General features: G+C 45.0%; 1 protein-coding gene across 1 annotated transcript in view; it reads left to right on the top strand.

Annotated features, from left to right (window-relative positions):
* The window catches only part of LOC147028853 (uncharacterized), a 264,995-nt gene that overhangs the window by 123,182 nt on the left and 131,851 nt on the right, over positions 1-9,962 (top strand). The gene's annotated exons all lie outside the window — the stretch shown is intronic.

The raw sequence follows: 9,962 nt of genomic DNA, 5'->3' as shown, positions 1-9,962 counted from the left end.
CTTTTTTGCTTGACATGCTCTCTGCCTGTGGTGCAAAAAGCTGCCTTCACTCCTGGATTTCTGAATTTCACCACTCACACAGTCAATGCATTGCTATCAATGGAACCCTCTCCTTTCCTCTCGCAGTGGAGGCTGTAGTGTCCAAAAGTCATGCTTGGGCCGAGTCTTGTTCTTCCTAAAAGTAAACAACCTCTTTTATACTTTGGAACCCTCCTCTGTTACTTGTTGCAGACAACTCTGCATCGTGTCATAGATTACCCCCCATTGCACTGATCGACATACAGCAACTGCATGACTCTCCACTGATCTGGAATTGTCTGATAAATGGAATTTGCCCTTCAAATCTGGAAATTCTTAGTCTTACTGGGGTGCTTTGGAAGGATCATCAAACTAACTCACTCATTTCCACTGTTGCATGCATGCTGATGATTCGTTGATCTCACAGTAATCACGAGAGGCAAAGGAAATGGCCGAGAACAAACTACTTCATTCCAAGATGCATATATGCGCGCAGGGCTGTGTCACTCGACAGCGGATCTTTACACTCAACAAAAAGAGGACCTACATTATTGTTTGCAATATTTTTGCAAATGCACCACATCCATGGTGATCCACTGGGAGAGGATCAGTTTTCTATGATTAATATCACATTGTACCGTGTAAAGACAAGGCTTACGAGTGATGCTTACACCCAAACAGGATGGAAAACATATTTATTAACTGGTCACAATGGTTTCCGTCTTTCAGAACTAACTGGACATCGGTACGTTCAAAAGTGATAGATAACACCTCTTAACAGTGAGTTGCCATAGTGATGAATGGACATGGAGCTGAAAAAAGGTTGCAGGACACCAGGACTGTCCTGAACCACCACCGGAACCACAAAGAACTTGCAGATGCAAGATGCCTCAAACAAAGGAAACACATTGTGTTGGTCCAGCTGTTCAAAGGAGTGGAAGGACCTGTTCTTAGGATTGGCTTCTCAATAAATAACAGCTCTCAAATGCAGACATCTGCAACATGTGCAGAGCAATTCTGAACCCGTGAGATACATCTTCGGCTGAATCTTCCAATTCCTCCAGAAAAGACTTTGTGAGCAAGGTTGACAGCCATTCCACATTATGCTAAAGCAAGAGCAAGCCACGTGGACGACTGATTTTTTTTTTCATGCAAGCTCCTGGTCCGTTCTCTTTTTAGCTCTCCATACTAAACACGGCCTCATGTCCCAAAGAACAATCGCATGTATGACCACACACACCCAATCTTCTCCGGGCATGCAGTGAAATTCAAAATGCAACAACGAAATTAATGGCCCAGGATCTTTCATCTACACCCCGCAAATAAGACTTTTGCCACCAGTCACTTTGAACTGACTTTCCCATGTACAACCATTGTTCAATCAGAATGAGCTGCTCATTGTGTCAACTAAATTGCTGATGATGTGCTTACTATATCTCACACCCATATCACTATGACTATGTGTGTGTGTGTGTATATATATATATATATATATATATATATATATATATATATATATATATATATATATATATATATATATCCATGCATTAGACCATACTCTGCACAGAGTGCTGGTGCTACCAAAGCTGTCTCCTGGGCTATGGGGCACGATCCTGGACAGGTCGACACTCCAACCCAGGATACTCGAATGACTCAATCATCCCAGCAAGCCGGTACTCATTTTGCCAAACTCAGAAGGATAACAGGCTGAGCCAACCCCAACTGGTATTAATTCAATGCCCAAGCAGGATTTGAACTCAGGACACTAGGATCCGAAGCCCACCACCCTAACCATTAAGCCAACACCAGCCATATGGCTATATATAGTATATACAAAACGATTTAATGATGAAATCATCACAGTAATCATGACTATGCGAAGTTCTTTCTTTTAAGATTTTGAAATTGTGTGGTTAATGATTTGTCCTCCTCTTTACCTGTATTTATCAATTACCCTGTGTACCCCACCCCATCCTGCACCCTTCCACAGATTTCATGTGTCTGTTCCCCACTGTTTTCTGCTTCCCTCTCCCATCCCTCCTGTCTCCTGCTCCCCTTTGTTACACGTTCTGTGTGTTAGCTCTTATACAAGCCTTGACATTGTATATTTCAATAATAATAATAACTAGAACTGCCACTTTATAACTGCTGGCAGTGATGACCGGGTACCCAGTCCGTCCGCCATTGACACAACTGATACAACATGAGACTTAAATCATAGTCGCAAAGTTTCGCATTTATCGGATAAGCGGTGCCAGAGAAAACATTATTTAATGGTGATACAACCACAGGCCTGCTTCGAGACGGCGCGGAACAGACGAGTTACGAACCGGGCAGCACAAAGCGTTCAATTTCCTTATTACTGGCGAACAGATTCAAATAATTAAATAATTCTGGCTGCCAAACCGCATGACCGATCAGGTTGAAATTTTAAACGTTTGTTTCGCATGTCGGCTAAATTACAAATGTGAAGTTTCGTATATATAGAAGCAGTGGTTCCAGAGTAAACATTAATTAATATTTATCCTTCAATCCAAGATGGCGGCCAAACCATGTGACTTATGACGTCATAATTTTCAACACATGTGCAAACACGAATGTAGACGATAAGCGCAAATTTTCGCTTCGCTAGGTTAAGCAGTTCCAGAGAAAACATTATTTAATATTTTTCTTAAAACCAACATGGCTGCCAAACCCTGGGCCCGATCGCGTTGAAATTTCAAACCCTCATTCCGCATGAGCGTTCCACCATAAACTTGATGTTTCACATTTATTGATGCAGTAGTTCCAGAGTAAACATTAATTAATATTTTTCCTTCAATCCACAATGGCTGCCAAACGTTGCGTCGTACCTCAAAGGGGGTGAGAACTTTTTATTCGTCATGGAGAGGTGGTCATAGTGGTGGAGTTTCGCCTGGATCTGTTCAGTCCTTTCAGAGAAAAATACGTTTAAAGATATTATTTTTTAATCCAAGATGGCTGACGAACCATGTGACCTATGACATTACAAATTTAAATTCTGCTTCCAACTGGGTATTGGAACACGTTTCTGAAGTTTCGTGTTAATCGGTAAAGGTGCGTTTTTCTATCCAAGATGGCCGCCAAACCATGTGACGTGTGACATCATAATTTCTACCACGCATGCACAGACAAAGGTAGATGATAATTACAAATTTTCGATTCGTTTGGTTAAGCGGTTCCAGAGAAAACATTATTTAATATTTTTCTTAAATCCAAGATGGCGGCCAAACCATGCGACTTATCAATTCTAAATTAACAAACTTATATCGCCTTCCTGTCCTGAATATAGTTCTGAAATCTCCCCTTCATTGGGCCAACGCTTCTGGAGAAGAAGATGTTTGAAGGTTTTCGGGTTTTTTCAAGATGGCCGCCAAACCATGTGACCGATCAAGAACAAATTAACAAACTTGAGAAAGGACCTCATGGGGAATATATGTGTGAAGTTTCGTCTTAATCTGTCTTGCCCTTCTGGAGAAGAAGAATTTTAAAATTTATTCATTTTCAATCCAAGATGGCTGCCGAACCTTGTGACCAATGATATCATAAATTTAAATTCTGCTTTCCATCGTCGACCCGAACAAGTGTGTGAAGTTTCTTGAAAATCGGATAAGGTCTATTTTTCTATCCAAGATGGCCGCCAAACCATGTGACTTCTGAGGTAAAAATTTTTTACCATGTATGCAGACTTGAGGGAGGAAGGCAATTGCAAATTTTCGCTTCGATGGCTTATGAAATACCAGAGAAAACATTATTTAATATTTTTCTTAAATCCAACATGGCGGCCAAACCATGTGACGTATCACTTCGAAATTAACAAACTTGCATCGCATACATGTCACGAATATAGTTGTGAAATCTCGCCTTCATGGGACCAGCGCTTCTGGAGAAGAAGATGTTTGAAGGTTTTAGTGTTTTTTCAAGATGGCCGCCAAACCATGTGACGTATCAACAACAAATTAACAAACTTGAAAGAGAACATCAGGGGGAATGTACGTGTAAAGTTTCGCCTTAATCTGTCCAGCCCTTCTGGAGAAGAAGATTTTTTTAATAAACACTAAAAAACAAGATGGCGGCCGAATTACGTCATCGATGACGTCAAGAAAAACATTTTCGTCAGTGATTTTAGGCGTAGATGATGCTCAGAATTTTTCAGATTTTTCCTATACGGCGTTCTACTTGACGAATTTTCACCGGTATATCGCTTCACCTATGACGTCATGAAAAATCACACGTGTTCCACATAGGGAGCTTAGTAAAATGTATCAAGAGAAAAATTTTTCCATTGCACGGTTTCCGAGATACAGATGTCCAAAGTTTATCGTTTTTTTCAAGATGGCGCCCGCACCACATGACCAATGACGTCATAATTATAACGTGATTGTGCTATCAAAAAAGATACATACTGTGGTGAAAATTTTGTGTCAATCGGACTTAGTATCCCAGAGAAAATGATTTTTAAAGCGAAAAAGGGTGCAAAATGCCGGCGGAAAAAGAAAAATAATAATAAACAGAAGAAAAACAATAGGGTACCCTGTACTGACAGGGTACCCTAATTATAATAAAATTTGGACAATGGTGTCATTCCCCAACATTAGAAATCTTCAATTATCACACCAGTGCCAAAATAAGGGAAACAAACCCAGTGAGTTGAATTATTACCACCAAGTCACCTTAAACATTTAATGTAATGAAGTGTCTTGAAAGGATATTGTTGAAATTCTTGAGAAGTCGAGTCGGGTTTTTAGCTCACCTGAACTTTATTCAGGTGAGCATATGTGATCGATCAGTGTCCGTAGGTGAGTGAGTGAGTCAGTCAGTCCGTAAACACTTCATTCATTATCACTTGAACCAAGTACACGATTTTGATGAAACTTGGCCACAAACGTCATATATGATGCCTAGCGAGGGTGTATTGATCCCCATCAAAATCTGCGCTCATTAAGGCGTTCTACGAGGGATTTTTAACCCCGCCAAATTTTTTTTTTGGTATTTCCTCTCTTCTCCAAAACTACACACACAATTTCGATGAAATTTGATCACAACCTTCTTCACCTGTACTATAGCAAAATTGAATTGTTTTGTATTAAACTTAATTAAATTAAACTTAATTTTGTACATTTACATTTTGGAATCACAGGATATCAATTATCAAAATGATCGCAGAAGAATGTTACCTGCACAAGGTGAGAAAACCATCCACCAAAAGCCCCTGTGTGGTTGTATGCTTTTTGAGCTTTCTTAGTACCTTTGAACTATGTAGCCATAAATAGTTAAATGGAAACTAAACTCATGTTATAAAACTGACAATCATTACTTTATATCTAACCGTTATTGGATTTTTCACTTCCAATCCTCATGAAATAATTTTCATTATTTAAAGAAAATATAACTTCAGTGAATTTCTTAGTAATAATTGCAGAGGTATACTTTGTGGGTTTCTGGTCACCAGTGAAATCAATGATTTTTTTTTGGAACATCTCAAGGGTAACAGCTCGATATGAATTTGTTCACCGGATAGCGGTTTACAGCTGTAGGTTACTTTATACGTCATTCATATTGTGACGGTCATGAAACTGGCCCGCAGGTGAATGAACATCAATGACACATGGGAGTTCCCTTATCAGATGTATGGTTAGTAGACGTGTGTGCCCAGACATGTCCCCACCCATTGTCTAAGGGAAACAGGGTATATGCTTTGTGGGGGTTTGTGTAGGTCTTCTTCCTCCTCCTATATACTATCCTCTTCTTCCTTCATTCCTAATTAAATACTCTTATTCATGGCTCATATTACGGTGGTTGCCATTTCATGTACCACATTGTACAATTCGTTCTCTCTCTCTCTTTCCCAAATTACCATTTAACATTCTTCAAGTGTATATCGGGTACAACCCGCTATTCGTAAATTACCTTTCTTTCCTTTATTAACTCTCTTGTACAGCAATCACACACAACCACATTCTGAAACACAGCACCCACAATTCAGACAACGAAGGAGAGAACAATGTTCCTGTTTTCAAATAAGCTGGGTGGGAAAGACCGCTTGGCAAGAAATCCCATGAAATGAAAAAGTAGCGTTGGCTCAGGAGAGGACTTCAACTCGGGAATGATTGACAGCAAAAGGAGGCTTTGGCTGGTGAGTGCACCAATTAGGTCACCCATTGTCGCATGTCCTTTGTTCTCGGGAAATCCACCCACCATGAACTGATTCCCCCCGTTCAAGTTGCTTACAAAGTGGAATGCACACTGTTTGCTGCTGTCGAAACGTGCTGGGGACCCCGAGACCTGTTTATGCTGAGGAAGGAGAGACCACCGGTGGAATTTGCGCCGAGACCAGGACGAACTGCGCCAGATGGTGCTGAGAGAACAGCTCAACTGTTGATCAAGCACAATGCAGAGATGTGAGAAGAAACAAGCCAGGAGGACCCCAGTGGGGGAAGTTAGTTCCAGCATCGACATACACTATCTGTCTCCTCCTGTCCTCTAAGAACCCCTATTCATCGACCAAGACTCCTCTTGACATTTCCAGGTGAGGCTTTGCCTCTAACTTTGCCTCACATTTTCCTTTAAGCATACATCGCCCACATCCTTCTACTTTCCATACCCCTCATTATTCGTCATTTGTTTCCTGTTTCGGGATCAGCTCATGTCCATCGACGTTTGCCACGGTGAGTCAAAGGCTGAACCAATGGCTTGCTCTCCATGCATCTTCTTTTCTTCCTCTCTACGTTTCCTCAGTACCATTCTGCTGGCACCATATCCTGTGTGTAGCTGATGTTGTGGAACTCTTAATATTCAATGTCCACTCGAGGCAAAGTACAGTTCAATCAGAGAATATTTATTCCTCATGATATCACGGAGCGAAGGAGCATCATACAATGGTCTCCGCTAAATCGGAGTCACAAAAATCATATATATTGTTGCGGATTTCGCGCCCGCCGGCGTGCGACGGCCACGTAACTCGAATCGCGGCACGTCGCCCACCGGACGGACAATCCAGTCGTGACCCTCTCGGACTAACGCCGGGAACCAGTCACGGGTGGACCTTTCGGTCTCACCGCGATCGAGCCAATCAGCCCCCGCGTGGGATAGGGTTGCTCGCCAAATTCGAACTACCTAAGTACCCACGCGGAGGGTAGACCGGGCGATCACACCTCGCCGCAGGTCGACTTCGGACACGGGCCACTTAAGCGACCCGTTCCGACTATCAGAATAACCGAGCGGTGTTATCGTCGACCTCGACGGTTCGATTAATTATCGGGCGTACTCAGCCCACTACCAACCCTTTACGTGAAGCAAGATGGGGATTCAATGGAGGAAAAGACGAAGCGAAGCGGGAAACAGTTCAACAATAAAGCACATTTATTCGCGACGAACGGAAAGCACACAAATACAATTCCACCAAATGCACACAAAAAAGAAAACACAATTCCATTTACACAAAAAGCAAACATAAAAGTGAAAACACAGTGCAGAGCTAATTCCGACTACCGAGCACACGGCAACACTTATACAATTCTACTTCACAGACGGCGCCGACAACACATACCCAAAACCAAGGAAAAGAAATACCCTCAAGAATGAGGTAGGCCTGGGGCCGAGACCTGGTCGGGCCTACCCGTCTGGTGATGAGACGCGGAGCGCGCGATGGCCCCGCAACCCGCGGGCCTCGTGGACAGTGCCTGGCAGGGGGGTGGGAACGGGGCCCCCTTGGTCGCACTATCTCAGCGCGGGGGGAAACAGGAGGGGGGGTTGCTGATGCTCGGGGTATAGAGGATCTTTATTATGTGCGACGAGCGTCTCCACCTCGGCCAGGTCGCGCTGCCGGCCTCCCTCGGGCGCGCAGCTCCTTGCACGACGCGAGCACCCTTCGTCCGACTCGCCGCCTCTCCACAGCTCGTCCCCTCCGTTCCGACTCCAACGCACACGACGAGCAGCTCCACCGCCCGCGAAGTCTTGACTCTCTGTCCCGACTCCTTCGCCTCGTTCCGACTCCTTCCTTCCTCGTTCCGACTTTTTTTACTCCTTTGACTGACGAACACCGTCCTTTTATCCCCCCCGTAACTTCGCCTTTGACCCCCTCCCTTTGACCTTTCACCTCGCTCCCCATTGGCCCGACAAAAAGTGGGCGTGAAGGCTTTTTGATCCACAAATTTGCATATATCGATCGCCCTGGGGGCGAGCCAGTCGCCCCTCGCTCACCGATTGGACGGCAAAAAGTGGGCGTGTGTCGTTTGGATCCGTTTTTGAGCACAAAATCCGTGATTTTGTACACGCTGTTCAACGTGCGCCCTACACGAGTCCAGCATCGGTGCCCATGAGTGGCGCGAGATGACGGTGATGCGATGGTGGCGAGTTGTGACGGTAAAGGTCGTGGCGGTTGTGGTGAAGCGGTGGTTGTGGTCGGTGGTTGATGTTGTGGTTGTGATGGTGGCGATTGGTCCAAAATAAAGATAGTAAAAGAAAAACGGCTATCCTGAAGAGTCGCAGCACGTATAAATGACATGTATTCCCACTAGACAACGGGTTTGGGCCTAACTACACATGCACTTACCGAGATACCTCACCTAAGGGACCTGAATGGTGGTTTGCGAATCTGGTAACCACAACACTACCCCCTTCCCTTTTTTACAGACTCGTCCCGAGTCGTCAAATTTTCGTGTGCCATCATGTGTAGTTTTCCCCTAGTACACTTTACCTACGGATCCCTGAGTGCGACATTCATGGTATTCGTGTCCCCAAAATAAATAACCTGAGGGCTGCGTAACTACCTAAACAAACTCACTCACACGGACGACTTAAATAAAATTGCCGGCGCTAAGACATACATGCCGGGGGCGCACTCATATTTACAGTACATCTTAACCTTAACTTACAAATTTTACACTAAACCATGGCCCAGGATCATTGAACTCTGCAAAAGAAAGCAGTTAGCAGGGAGCCAGGCTGCCCACATGCAGTCTCTGGCTCAAAACAATGCAGGTGACAGGGAACGTGGCTGGCTGCTCACACGCAGTCCAAGGCCTTCCCTTTTGAACTGAACTCAGTGAACCACAACGGTGCTTGGGCTGCACAACGCAGTCTCCGTGCCAGCTCAAGTGGCACACGCAATGAGCACAACGAATGGATGGATGAATGGATGGACGCAAACACGGTGCACGGGCCGCCACTGCAGGCCCGTGTTGTAGCTGCCAACAGGGCAGTTCTCGCAGCTTGCAAACTGTTGCCTTGATCCTGGCGCACATGGAAATGAACAGGGGGGGGGGAAAGCAAAAATTGAACGGGGCTGGTGAACGTGGGCAGTGGGCATGGCATGGCAAAGGTGGCAGGCAAACACAGCCCGCAGAAGAAGGCCGCTGCAGGCAAACACAGCCGGCAGATGAACTGGCCGGCACAGGCCTTGAAGTAAAACAGCCAGCAGATGAACTGGCCGGCACAGGCCTTGAAGCAAACACGGCCAGCCGATGGCACAGGCCTTGCAGCAAAACAACAGCTGCCGATGAAGTTGGCCGGCCTCCGCCTTGAAGCAACACACGGCCAGCCGATGAAGTTGGCCAGCCTTTGCCGTCAGTGGAAGTTGGTGGAGGGAGTGCGGTGGTGCTGGCCACTTGGAAGGCGGGCTCGGACCTACCTACCCGTCTCCCTCCCAACCTATCGCCTTTGCCTGTCACTGTACATACCCACTCCCTTAATTTGTCAAACCCCAATTTAGCCCCAACTTATTTTTTTGTTGTTTTTATTTTTACTTCCCCACTATAAATCGTCCCCTAACCCCCTTTATCGTCCTTGTTCGGCTAACCTATCCTGTCACCTAGCCTACTCCCAACCCCTACGTTCCCTTCCCGGAGGGGAATAAGGGAGAGCTAACGTCCTGTGTCGAGGCCCAACTCAAGCCTCAGAATGGCCTCCCCAGAGTTCGGCGA

Source organism: Eptatretus burgeri, chromosome 4, assembly GCF_056783735.1.
Source record: "Eptatretus burgeri isolate ZD-2024b chromosome 4, Ebu_testis_v1, whole genome shotgun sequence".
NCBI lineage: Eukaryota > Metazoa > Chordata > Myxini > Myxiniformes > Myxinidae > Eptatretus > Eptatretus burgeri.
The sequence above is the reverse complement of the archived record's forward strand: the minus strand, read 5'-3'. Positions and strand labels throughout refer to the sequence as shown.